Below are 13,298 nucleotides of genomic sequence, written 5' to 3' on the forward strand. Positions count from 1 at the left end.
CTTTCCAAATCATGTCCAATGAATTGAATTTACCACAGATGGACTCCAATCAAGTTGTAGAAACATCAAGGATAATCAATGGAAAATGGATGCACCTGAGCTCAATTTCAAGTTTCATAGCAAAGGGTCTGAATACTTTTGTAAATAAGGTATTTTTATTTTATTTTTTGTAATAAATTTGCAACAATTTCTGAAAACATGTTTTTGCTTTGTCATTATGGGGTATTATGTGTAGATTGCTGTGGTAGCAGAATCAGAATCCTTTAGGTAACATTGATAAATAAGATGTTTTATTAATTTTCATAAGTATGCTTATGTGGAAAAAGTTACTTGGGCCCAGAGAGGGGAGAGGTCGGGTTAGTCTTATCTGTGAATGTGTCTGGAAACTATTCCTAAACCATGTGAAGGGATGGTGTGATTAATGGGGAACCAGTTAGGTGGCTCCACAATGTCTGTGTGCCAGTCACTTCTCTCTGTAAGCTTGTCCAGGAGGGGTTGTAGAAATTGACAATTGATATATGCCATTGGATGAGGTAATGTTTTGGTCCTAAATGGTACCATGAATGAGCTAAGAACTTTGTCTAAGAGGGCAAACTGAAGGATAATGTTATAGCTAATGCTGTCTGGCTATAGGATACTTTTTTTTCTGGTAAAAGGTTCTTTGTATGATGTTCCTAAGATCTGTTATTTGTCATGTGAGTTTTGATGGGTGTGTCTTGGCTATTTGTAAGCACTCTCAGAGAATTCATTTATGGACACTGAATTGTTCTGAGAGTCACAGGGCTATGTTGAAGCTCATATAATTAAAGATGGACTTTATGATAACTGACTTGTGTGTGGCTTGCTCTCTCATGAGTTGGTAATACAGGAAATTTCCACGACATTGCTGACATTTAAAAAAATCCATTTTTAGAATAAGGCTGTAACATAACAAAATGTGGGAAAAGTCAAGGGGTCTGAATAATTTCCGAAGGCACGGTATGTGAGGGCTGTCGGGGCCCTGTTTCAGTGCCAGATGACAAAATCTGCACACACTCCCAGAGGTCTCCCGACTTCCTTTTGATCATTCATTTAAAAAATCGGAGAAATATCCAATCCTCCCCAATGTTGCTCTAACTGTGAATGTAATTTATTGCACATAATCCTCAAATAAAATGTAGCATACATAAAATAACTGTACACATTAAGCAATACTGTTTTACAATATTATCAATGTCACTTTGATTTGGTAGATATTTAGAGTAATCATGTAGATATTGATAATGGAAATGTATTCATACAGTAGATATCTCCAATCCTAAAATAAAATGGAAGATTCATTAAATAAACAAGTTATTACAATTTATTTATATTGGGGATAATGTGTGTGTGTGTGTGTGGGAGACAGACACAGAGAGAGAGCGTGTGTGTGCATGTTTTATGTGTCATTGTCAGCCACCCATCTCTGCTTTGTCAGTCTTGATAGGCCCCATGTATGCACTTCTGTGTGAGGCTGTCGGGCAGTGGTGGAGAGCATGGCCGATCTGAAAGAGAGATGCACAAAGTGACAGTAACTATACAGGTCAACAACATGTTTGTGTGCACATCTGTTGGTGTGAGTGAGTGAGCGTATGTAATATAATTATGAATGACCTGTATCCATCTGGGTCTCCTCAATAGTTTCTCCCTTCACGGCCCGTGTAGTAGGACCTGGTGCAGCCGGTAAATTAAATACCACAGCAGAGGACTGCTGTGACTGCAGATGAACTGCTGGGGGTGGCAGATCTAAAAGAGAAAGGCCTAGATTCAATCAGATCAAGAGTTAACCGCTGAAAGCCGACAACCGCATAGCTGAGGTGTAACTGCCTCGGAAACTGTCATATCGGTGAGCAGCTGCACCCATCCTACCTGTGTTACAAATTCAAAACGAGAAAGTTTAGGCTATACAGACATATTGATGCTCAAATTTAAAAAATAATTAAATTAAATAATGAGGATTTCTATCAGACTACTCAAGGTGTAGTTTACATCTCACATTCCAGTGTTCAAACTTGTAAACAGGGCTGCATGAGTTCTCTGTTAATGCGACTCCGTGCAGCCAATGGCAATGTCCGCTTTAAGTATAATGCCAGTAGCAGCTTGTGAATGACAGCTCTAACACAGTTCCACCTCAAGACACCACCAAAACAACCGCTATGTGGATGTCAGCTAAAGTGGATGTGATTGAATAGAGCCCCAAGTGAGGGAGAGTATGCATGTGTGTATACATGTATGTGATAATCACCTGTCACAGCCGGTGTAGCAGGTGCAGGGGCTGATGAATGCAGCTGTGAGGACTGTGGTTGAGCTAATAGGGGTGTCAGATTTAAAAAAGGTACAATTTTTTTAAGTGAAAATATTTATACAACAAAACCGAGTGAGTGAGTGAGTGTGTGAGTGAGTGAGTGAGTGTGTATACGTGTGTGTGATAATTACCTGGACCACATCACGCTTCAGGTCTCCAAGCCTCTGGAAGTTCCAGCGTGCCACTCCAGGCCACGAACAGCTTGGTGGAAACACGGTTACCTGTCACCCACGAGCAGGTTGGCAGATCTTAAAGCAGGTTGGCAGATCTTAAAGCAGGTTGGCAGATCTTAAAGCAGGTTGGCAGATCTTAGAGCAGGTTGGCAGATCTTAAAGCAGGTTGGCAGATCTTAAAGCAGGTTGGCAGATCTTAAAGCAGGTTGGCAGATCTTAAAGCAGGTTGGCAGATCTTAGAGCAGGTTGGCAGATCTTAAAGCAGGTTGGCAGATCTTAAAGCAGGTTGGCAGATCTTAGAGCAGGTTGGCAGATCTTAGAGCAGGTTGGCAGATCTTAAAGCAGGTTGGCAGATCTTAAAGCAGGTTGGCAGATCTTAGAGCAGGTTGGCAGATCTTAAAGCAGGTTGGCAGATCTTAAAGCAGGTTGGCAGATCTTAAAGCAGGTTGGCAGATCTTAAAGCAGGTTGGCAGATCTTAAAGCAGGTTGGCAGATCTTAGAGCAGGTTGGCAGATCTTAAAGCAGGTTGGCAGATCTTAAAGCAGGTTGGCAGATCTTAGAGCAGGTTGGCAGATCTTAAAGCAGGTTGGCAGATGACAAAACCTTGACTATACACAAACCTAAATTAAAGTGTGTGTGTGGCAACCACGCAGCAGACTTGATTTTCCCTACTGCTCATTGTACTTCCCCTCGCAATCTGTGGTGTGTGTGATCTGTGTTATTGTGACCTGAGTCAACCTGACCACAGCCTCGTAGTAGGACATTCAGTGATTCTCTTTGTGGGGGAAAAAAAACTGTGTACAGTAAAAAGGATAGCAAATATTCAGATTTAGATTGACAAGTACGTTAAATCATGTGACGTTACAAAACCTCTAGGGCTTTTAGTCTACACAAATGAACCCGCTGTTTGATCCTGTCTCTCTCTACCGGACCTACTGTTTGATCCTGTCTCTCTCTACCGGACCTACTGTTTGATCCTGTCTCTCTCTACCGGACCTACTGTTTGATCCTGTCTCTCTACCGGACCTACTGTTTGATCCTGTCTCTCTCTACCGGACCTACTGTTTGATCCTGTCTCTCTCTACCGGACCTACTGTTTGATCCTGTCTCTCTCTACCGGACCTACTGTTTGATCCTGTCTCTCTCTACCGGACCTACTGTTTGATCCTGTCTCTCTCTACCGGACCTACTGTTTGATCCTGTCTCTCTCTACCGGACCTACTGTTTGATCCTGTCTCTCTCTACCGGACCTACTGTTTGATCCTGTCTCTCTCTACCGGACCTACTGTTTGATCCTGTCTCTCTCTACCGGACCTACTGTTTGATCCTGTCTCTCTCTACCGGACCTACTGTTTGATCCTGTCTCTCTCTACCGGACCTACTGTTTGATCCTGTCTCTCTCTACCGGACCTACTGTTTGATCCTGTCTCTCTCTACCGGACCTACTGTTTGATCCTGTCTCTCTCTACAGGACCTACTGTTTGATCCTGTCTCTCTCTACCGGACCTACTGTTTGATCCTGTCTCTCTCTACCGGACCTACTGTTTGATCCTGTCTCTCTCTACCGGACCTACTGTTTGATCCTGTCTCTCTCTACCGGACCTACTGTTTGATCCTGTCTCTCTCTACCGGACCTACTGTTTGATCCTGTCTCTCTCTACCGGACCTACTGTTTGATCCTGTCTCTCTCTACCGGACCTACTGTTTGATCCTGTCTCTCTCTACCGGACCTACTGTTTGATCCTGTCTCTCTCTACCGGACCTACTGTTTGATCCTGTCTCTCTCTACCGGACCTACTGTTTGATCCTGTCTCTCTCTACCGGACCTACTGTTTGATCCTGTCTCTCTCTACCGGACCTACTGTTTGATCCTGTCTCTCTCTACCGGACCTACTGTTTGATCCTGTCTCTCTCTACCGGACCTACTGTTTGATCCTGTCTCTCTCTACCGGACCTACTGTTTGATCCTGTCTCTCTCTACCGGACCTACTGTTTGATCCTGTCTCTCTCTACCGGACCTACTGTTTGATCCTGTCTCTCTACCGGACCTACTGTTTGATCCTGTCTCTCTCTACCCGGCACAGCCAGAAGAAGACTGGCCACCCCTCAGAGCCTGGCTCCTCTCTACCCGGCACAGCCAGAAGACTGGCCACCCCTCAGAGCCTGGCTCCTCTCTACCCGGCACAGCCAGAAGAAGACTGGCCACCCCTCAGAGCCTGGCTCCTCTCTACCCGGCACAGCCAGAAGAAGACTGGCCACCCCTCAGAGCCTGGCTCCTCTCTACCCGGCACAGCCAGAAGACTGGCCACCCCTCAGAGCCTGGCTCCTCTCTACCCGGCACAGCCAGAAGACTGGCCACCCCTCAGAGCCTGGCTCCTCTCTACCCGGCACAGCCAGAAGACTGGCCACCCCTCAGAGCCTGGCTCCTCTCTACCCGGCACAGCCAGAAGACTGGCCACCCCTCAGAGCCTGGCTCCTCTCTACCCGGCACAGCCAGAAGACTGGCCACCCCTCAGAGCCAGGCTCCTCTCTAGGTTTCTGCCTTTCTACAGAGTTTTTCCTTACTGCTTCTACATCTGCATTGCTTGCTCTTTGGGGTTTTTAGGCTGGGTATCTGTATAAGCACTTTGTGACAACTGTTGACGTAAAAGGGAATTCACAGTCGTATGAAAAAGTTTGGGCACCCCTGACAATTTCCATGATTTCCATTTATAAATAATTGGGTGTTTGAATCAGCAATTTCATTTTGATCTATCAAATAACTGATGGACACTAATATTTCAGTAGTGAAATGAGGTTTATTGGATTAACAGAAAATGTGCAATATGCATCAAAACAAAATTAGACAGGTGCATAAATTTGGGCACCCCAATAGAAAAATCACATCAATATTTAGTAGAGCCTCCTTTTGCTAAAATAACAGCCTCTAGACACTTCCCATAGCCTCTAATGAGTGTCTGGATTCTGGATGAAGGTATTTTGGACCATTCCTACTTACAAAACATCTCCAGTTCAGTTAGGTTTGATGGTTGCTGAGCATGGACAGCCCGCTTCAAATCATCCCACAGATTCTCAATGATATTCAGGTCTGGGGACTGGGATGGCCATTCCAGAACATTGTACATGTTCCTCTGCATAAATGCCCGGGTAGATTTTGAGCAGTGTTTTGGGTCATTGTCTTGTTGAAATATCCAGCCCCGGTGTATCTTCAACTTTGTGACTCATTCTTCAACATTATTCACAAGAATCTGCTGATATTGAGTGGAATCCATGCGACCCTCAACTTTAACAAGATTCCCAGTACCGGCACTGGCCACACAGCCCTACAGCATGATGGAATCCCCACCATATTTTACTGTGGGTAGCAAGTGTTTTTCTTGGAACGCTGTGTTCTTTTGCCGCCATGCAAAACGTCCCTTGTTATGACCAAATAACTCAATCTTTGTTTCATCAGTCCACAGCACCTTATTCCAAAATGAAGCTGGCTTGTCCAAATGTGCGTTTGCATACCTCAAGCGACTCTGTTTGTGGCTTGTGTGTAGAAAAGGCTTCTTCCGCATCACTCTCCCATACAGCTTCTCCTTGTGCAAAGTGTGCTGAAGTGTTGAACGATGCAGTGACACCATCTGCAGCAAGATGATGTTGTAGGTCTTTGGAGGTGGTCTGTGGGCTGTTTTTGACCGTTCTCACCATCCTTTGTCTTTGCCTCTCCGATATTTTACTTGGCCTGCCACTTCTGGCCTTAACAAGAACTGTGCCTGTGGTCTTCCATTTCCTCACTATGTTCCTCACAGTGGACACTGACAGCTTAAATCTCAGCAACAGCTTTTTGTAGCCTTCCTCTAAACCATATTGTTGAACAATCTTTGTTTTCAGGTCATTTGAGAGTTGTTTTGAGGCCCCCATGTTGCCACTCTTCAGAGGAGAGTCAAAGAGAACCACAACTTGCAATTGGCCACCTTAAATACCTTTTCTCATGACTGAATGCACTTGTCTATGAAGTTCAAGGCTAAATGAGCTCACCAAACCAAATGTGTGTTCCAATTAATTAGTGCTAAGAAGTTACAGGTATTCAAATCAGCAGAATGACAAGGGTGCCCACATTTTTGCATAGCCTATTTTTCACATCTGATTTAATTTCATACAACTTTATATTGCTACACTAAAAATCTTTGTCTGGACAACACACCCCAGTGCTCAGCTTTTATTAGAAAATGAATGGCATGCCACTGTGATCATTTTCTGTGACGACAGAGTAAATTATTATGCAGCCTCAGAGGGGTGCCCAAGCGTTTCCATATGACTGTGTAAAATACATGTCATTGATTGCTTGTATATGCTTCTATTCATTAACTCTACATCTAAATACAAACTTAATTTATCTTAAAATGTCCTCAATAGGATGTTGTACCTTAAGCCAACACTTTTTCCTGGGGTTTTTCCTGCTGGGGACAGAGGGCTTCAAGTTTGGGAATGGATCGGGCCTAGAGAATTGGAAAATTAACAATTATTAGTGCGCACATTTATGAAATTCAATTTTGGGTTAGCGGTTTATCTCATCTGATTGAGAATTGCTGATGAAATACTGTATATGTCCATTTTCTTTTTTCGAAATCTGCCACTGAACCATAGAATTCTATCTAGTGAGGCACACAACCGTTATGTTATTTTTGACCTGGTAAAATAAGCTATTTTCTTCAAGGGAGACCTGGCAAAGAGGGCAGAGTTCTCAAGTAACAGACGTATCCATAGCAGCAGCTATGGTATGGATAAAGACAATGTGACAACACCACAGCAGCTATGGTATGGATAAAGACAATGTGACAACACCACAGCTGCTATGGTATGGATAAAGACAATGTGACAACACCACAGCTGCTATGGTATGGATAAAGACAATGTGACAACACCACAGCTGCTATGGTATGGATAAAGACAATGTGACAACGCCCCAGCTGCTATGGTATGGATAAAGACAATGTGACAACACCACAGCAGCTATGGTATGGATAAAGACAATGTGACAACACCACAGCTGCTATGGTATGGATAAAGACAATGTGACAACACCACAGCTGCTATGGTATGGATAAAGACAATGTGACAACACCACAGCTGCTATGGTATGGATAAAGACAATGTGACAACGCCCCAGCTGCTATGGTATGGATAAAGACAATGTGACAACACCACAGCTGCTATGGTATGGATAAAGACAATGTGACAACACCACAGCTGCTATGGTATGGATAAAGACAATGTGACAACACCCCAGCTGCTATGGTATGGATAAAGACAATGTGACAACACCACAGCTGCTATGGTATGGATAAAGACAATGTGACAACACCACAGCTGCTATGGTATGGATAAAGACAATGTGACAACACCCCAGCTGCTATGGTATGGATAAAGACAATGTGACAACACCCCAGCTGCTATGGTATGGATAAAGATAATGTGACAACACCACAGCCGCATGAATGTGTGATCTTAATATTAGCTCATTTAACCATTTCCAGACCAAACGAATAACAGAACAGTAGGAAGACTACTGTTGTTGTACTGTAGCCTACTGTACCCCATCACATCAACCAACTAGTAGTATCTAGTGACAAGGCTACGTTGTTATCTTTTAGTAATGTTGTACTGTAGCCTACTGTACCCCATCACATCAACCAACTAGTATCTAGTGACAAGGCTACGTTGTTATCGTTTAGTAATGTTGTACTGTAGCCTACTGTACCCCATCACATCAACCAACTAGTATCTAGTGACAAGGCTACGTTGTTATCGTTTAGTAATGTTGTACTGTAGCCTACTGTACCCCATCACATCAACCAACTAGTATCTAGTGACAAGGCTACGTTGTTATCGTTTAGTAATGTTGTACTGTAGCCTACTGTACCCCATCACATCAACCAACTAGTATCTAGTGACAAGGCTACGTTGTTATCGTTTAGTAATGTTGTACTGTAGCCTACTGTACCCCATCACATCAACCAACTAGTATCTAGTGACAAGGCTACGTTGTTATCGTTTAGTAATGTTGTACTGTAGCCTACTGTACCCCATCACATCAACCAACTAGTATCTAGTGACAAGGCTACGTTGTTATCTTTTAGTAATGTTGTACTGTAGCCTACTGTACCCCATCACATCAACCAACTAGTATCTAGTGACAAGGCTACGTTGTTATCGTTTAGTAATGTTGTACTGTAGCCTACTGTACCCCATCACATCAACCGACTAGTATCTAGTGACAAGGCTACGTTGTTATCGTTTAGTAATGTTGTACTGTAGCCTACTGTACCCATCACATCAACTGACTAGTATCTAGTGACAAGGCTACGTTGTTATCGTTTAGTAATGTTGTACTGTAGCCTACTGTACCCCATCACATCAACCAACTAGTATCTAGTGACAAGGCCTACTGTACCCCATCACATCAACCAACTGTATCTAGTAGGCTACGTTGTTTAGTAATGTTGTACTGTAGCCTACTGTACCCCATCACATCAACCAACTAGTATCTAGTGACAAGGCTACGTTGTTATCTTTTAGTAATGTTTAGCCTACTGTACCCCATCACATCAACCAATGTTAGTGACAAGGCTACGTTGTTATCTTTTAGTAATGTTGTACTGTAGCCTACTGTACCCCATCACATCAACCAACTAGTATCTAGTGACAAGGCTACGTTGTTATCGTTTAGTAATGTTGTACTGTAGCCTACTGTACCCATCACATCAACTGACTAGTATCTAGTGACAAGGCTACGTTGTTATCGTTTAGTAATGTTGTACTGTAGCCTACTGTACCCATCACATCAACTGACTAGTATCTAGTGACAATGTTGTTATCGTTTAGTAATGTTGTACTGTAGCCTACTGTACCCCATCACATCAACCAACTAGTATCTAGTGACAAGGCTACGTTGTTATCGTTTAGTAATGTTGTACTGTAGCCTACTGTACCCCATCACATCAACCAACTAGTATCTAGTGACAAGGCTACGTTGTTATCGTTTAGTAATGTTGTACTGTAGCCTACTGTACCCATCACATCAACCAACTAGTATCTAGTGACAAGGCTACGTTGTTATCGTTTAGTAATGTTGTACTGTAGCCTACTGTACCCCATCACATCAACCAACTAGTATCTAGTGACAAGGCTACGTTGTTATCGTTTAGTAATGTTGTACTGTAGCCTACTGTACCCCATCACATCAACCAACTAGTATCTAGTGACAAGGCTACGTTGTTATCGTTTAGTAATGTTGTACTGTAGCCTACTGTACCCCATCACATCAACCAACTAGTATCTAGTGACAAGGCTACGTTGTTATCGTTTAGTAATGTTGTACTGTAGCCTACTGTACCCCATCACATCAACCAACTAGTATCTAGTGACAAGGCTACGTTGTTATCGTTTAGTAATGTTGTACTGTAGCCTACTGTACCCCATCACATCAACCAACTAGTATCTAGTGACAAGGCTACGTTGTTATCGTTTAGTAATGTTGTACTGTAGCCTACTGTACCCCATCACACCAACCAACTAGTATCTAGTGACAAGGCTACGTTGTTATCGTTTAGTAATGTTGTACTGTAGCCTACTGTACCCCATCACATCAACCAACTAGTATCTAGTGACAAGGCTACGTTGTTATCGTTTAGTAATGTTGTACTGTAGCCTACTGTACCCCATCACATCAACCAACTAGTATCTAGTGACAAGGCTACGTTGTTATCGTTTAGTAATGTTGTACTGTAGCCTACTGTACCCCATCACATCAACCAACTAGTATCTAGTGACAAGGCTACGTTGTTATCGTTTAGTAATGTTGTACTGTAGCCTACTGTACCCCATCACATCAACCAACTAGTATCTAGTGACAAGGCTACGTTGTTATCGTTTAGTAATGTTGTACTGTAGCCTACTGTACCCCATCACATCAACCAACTAGTATCTAGTGACAAGGCTACGTTGTTATTGTTTAGTAATGTTGTACTGTAGCCTACTGTATCACATAATCAACCAACTTGCCAACTAGTAATGACAAGTGTTGTCATTCAGTAATACTATAACAGTATTGTAGCCTGCTGTGCACCACATTAACCAGCTACTTTAATTATCTAGCTAATGTTAGCTACAAAGATGGAGACATCCACATAAGAGATTAGCTGGTGTTGTTAGCATTAGCTAGCTAGCATGTTAGCTATCAAACTATGTTAAGCCATGCTTATATAGTAAGATAAGGCCAATCGGACTGAAATATTTAACAGGCTGAATGTAAATTTATGTGACTCACTAGCTAAAACTTTAGCTTGCTAGCTCAGTGACTGCTGCTGGGCGAATAAATATGCACCTCTTCCTGTTTACAGTTCCCTATGCAAAATCAGACGAGCGCCACAAAACCAACCAGTGGCCAGACGTATATTACACCCGGGTTGTTTTAGAAACCCTGCCGCATCGCGCCAGCCACGCCAAAGGTTGCATGTTGAATCTAGTGATAGAAAGTTGTTTTTGAGATTTTAGTTTTAAGCCTATCCCAAACCTTAACCATTCAGAGTTAATGCATAAACAGAACCTTAAACACTTAGAAATGTGGAACAATTTAGAAAATTGATGTTCGACAAACATGGATGAGCGTCTAATTCTGACAGCTGGAAGCACACGCGTGCACGCACGCACACACACGTGCAGAGAGACACGCACACACACACGCGCGCACAGAGAGACACGCACACACACACAAACACGCAGAGAGACACGCACACACACACGCAGAGAGACACGCACACACACACGCAGAGAGACACGCACACACACCTATTACGGTAAATAATTTGCGGTGAGGGTGTTTAATTTGCATCTCCAAAATTATTTCACCTGGTCTCCAAATCAATCCCTTCACTCCCTCCCTCTTCTCAGATGAATGAGTTTACAAGGAGCCTGAGCTCTAGCAATATTACCACCCACATACCCCAGTTTCTCCCTCTCTCTCTCTCTCTCTCTCTACTCTCTTCCCCCCTCCCCTCTCTTCACCCCCTCCCCTCTCACCCCCCTCTCTCTCTCTCTTCCCTTCCCCCTCTCTCCCCCCACTCTTTGTTGTTTGTCATTATGCCAAAGACATCTTGTCATTTGCTGCTTCATACCTCAACACCTCCAATTAATCTAACTCCTATGAGTCACACACAAACACAGACGCACTTAATCAAGCTCGTTTGTCACCGCAGTACGGATGTAATGAACTGACTGACAGACTGAACGTATGGGGTTTAACACAGAGGTGAACACAACCTTGTCAAGGACCCTTACACTAACATGTGTAACTAAAGTGTTTTGAAGACTTGACTGGGTGCATGTGTGTTGCATCATGGCATGTCAGTACCACGGTAATATCACGGTACCAAAACGTCATGATACTTATGATACCAACATTAGAATACTGTACAGTCGTGGCCAAAAGTTGAGAATGACACAAATATACATTTTCACAAAGTCTGCTGCCTCAGCTTGTATGATGGCAAATTGCATATACCGTAATTTCCGGACTATAAGCCGCTACTTTATTCCCACGCTTTGAACCTCGCGGTTTATAAAATGACGCAGCTAATTTATGGATTTTTCCCGCTTTCACAAGATTCATGCCGCCAAAAAACTGAGCACCGTCACATAATGTGACATAAATCGAGCGTGCTCAAACTTCCCATCATTCTGATTACGGTAGTAATTTTGTCACCCTCATCATGGCAAAGACACGGAGAAATGCATATGATGCAGCTTTCAAGTTGAAGGCGATCGATCTGGCTGTTGGAAAAGGAAATGGAGCTGCTGCACGGGAGCTTGGCCTTAATGAGTCGATGATAAGACGTTGTAAACAGCAGCGTGAGGAACTGACTCAGTGCAAAAAGACAACTAAAGCTTTCAGAGGGAAGAAAAGCAGATGGCCCAAAGTATTTGCAGCCACTCGACATCAGTGTAAATCGTGCATTTAAGGTGGCGCTCCTTGTTCAGTGGGAGGCTTGGATGACAAGTGGGGAGAAATCCTTCACTAAAACAGGCCACATGCGAAGAGCAACTTATGGTCAAGTCTGCCAGTGAGTCCTGACAGCGTGGAGCATTGTCAAAAAATCCACTATCATCAACGGGTTTCGAAAGGCTGGACTGCTGCGTGTTGAAGGGGCAGCATGAGCTCAGCGGGGTATTTGCCTCCGGATGAAAGTGATGAGAGCGACAATGAAAACGATCCAACATTGGATGAAGCAATTCTGAGGCTATTCAACTCCGACACCGAAGGAGATGACTTCAGTGGTTTCAGTGCACAGGAGGAGGAAGATAGTCACCAAGTTCATTTGTTTCAATGTACCGGTAGGCACCTGCGGCTTATAGACATGTGCGGCTTATTTATGTACAAAATACATATTTTTTATAATTCAGTGGGTGCGGTTTATATTCAGGTGCGCTTAATAGTCCAGCAATTATAGGTACTCCAGAATGTTATGAAGAGTGATCAGATGAATTAATGAATTAATTGCAAAGTCCCTCTTTGCCATGCAAATGAACTGAATCCCCCAAAAACATTTCCACTGCATTTCAGCCCTGCCACAAAATGACCAGCTGACATCAATCATGTCAGTGATTCTCTCGTTAACACAGGTGTGAGTGTTGACGAGGACAAGGCTGGAGATCACTCTGTCATGCTGATTGAGTTCGAATAACAGACTGGAAGCTTCAAAAGGAGGGTGGGGCTTGGAATCATTGTTCTTCCTCTGTCAACCATGGTTACCTGCAAG

At 43.3% G+C, this 13,298-nt stretch overlaps 1 long non-coding RNA gene and 1 pseudogene across 1 annotated transcript; both read right to left on the reverse strand.

The window, feature by feature from the left end:
- The window catches only part of LOC115127573 (thiamin pyrophosphokinase 1-like), a 59,375-nt pseudogene that overhangs the window by 28,459 nt on the left and 17,618 nt on the right, over positions 1-13,298 (reverse strand).
- Positions 240-2,905, reverse strand: LOC115127577 (uncharacterized). The gene is made up of 4 exons (XR_003863396.2): positions 2,455-2,905; positions 2,264-2,326; positions 1,633-1,764; positions 240-1,523 (listed from the first exon to the last, which is right to left on the reverse strand). It is a non-coding gene; the product is annotated as an uncharacterized LOC115127577 (long non-coding RNA).

This window comes from Oncorhynchus nerka, linkage group LG6 (genome assembly GCF_034236695.1).
Source record: "Oncorhynchus nerka isolate Pitt River linkage group LG6, Oner_Uvic_2.0, whole genome shotgun sequence".
NCBI classification, from domain to species: domain Eukaryota; kingdom Metazoa; phylum Chordata; class Actinopteri; order Salmoniformes; family Salmonidae; genus Oncorhynchus; species Oncorhynchus nerka.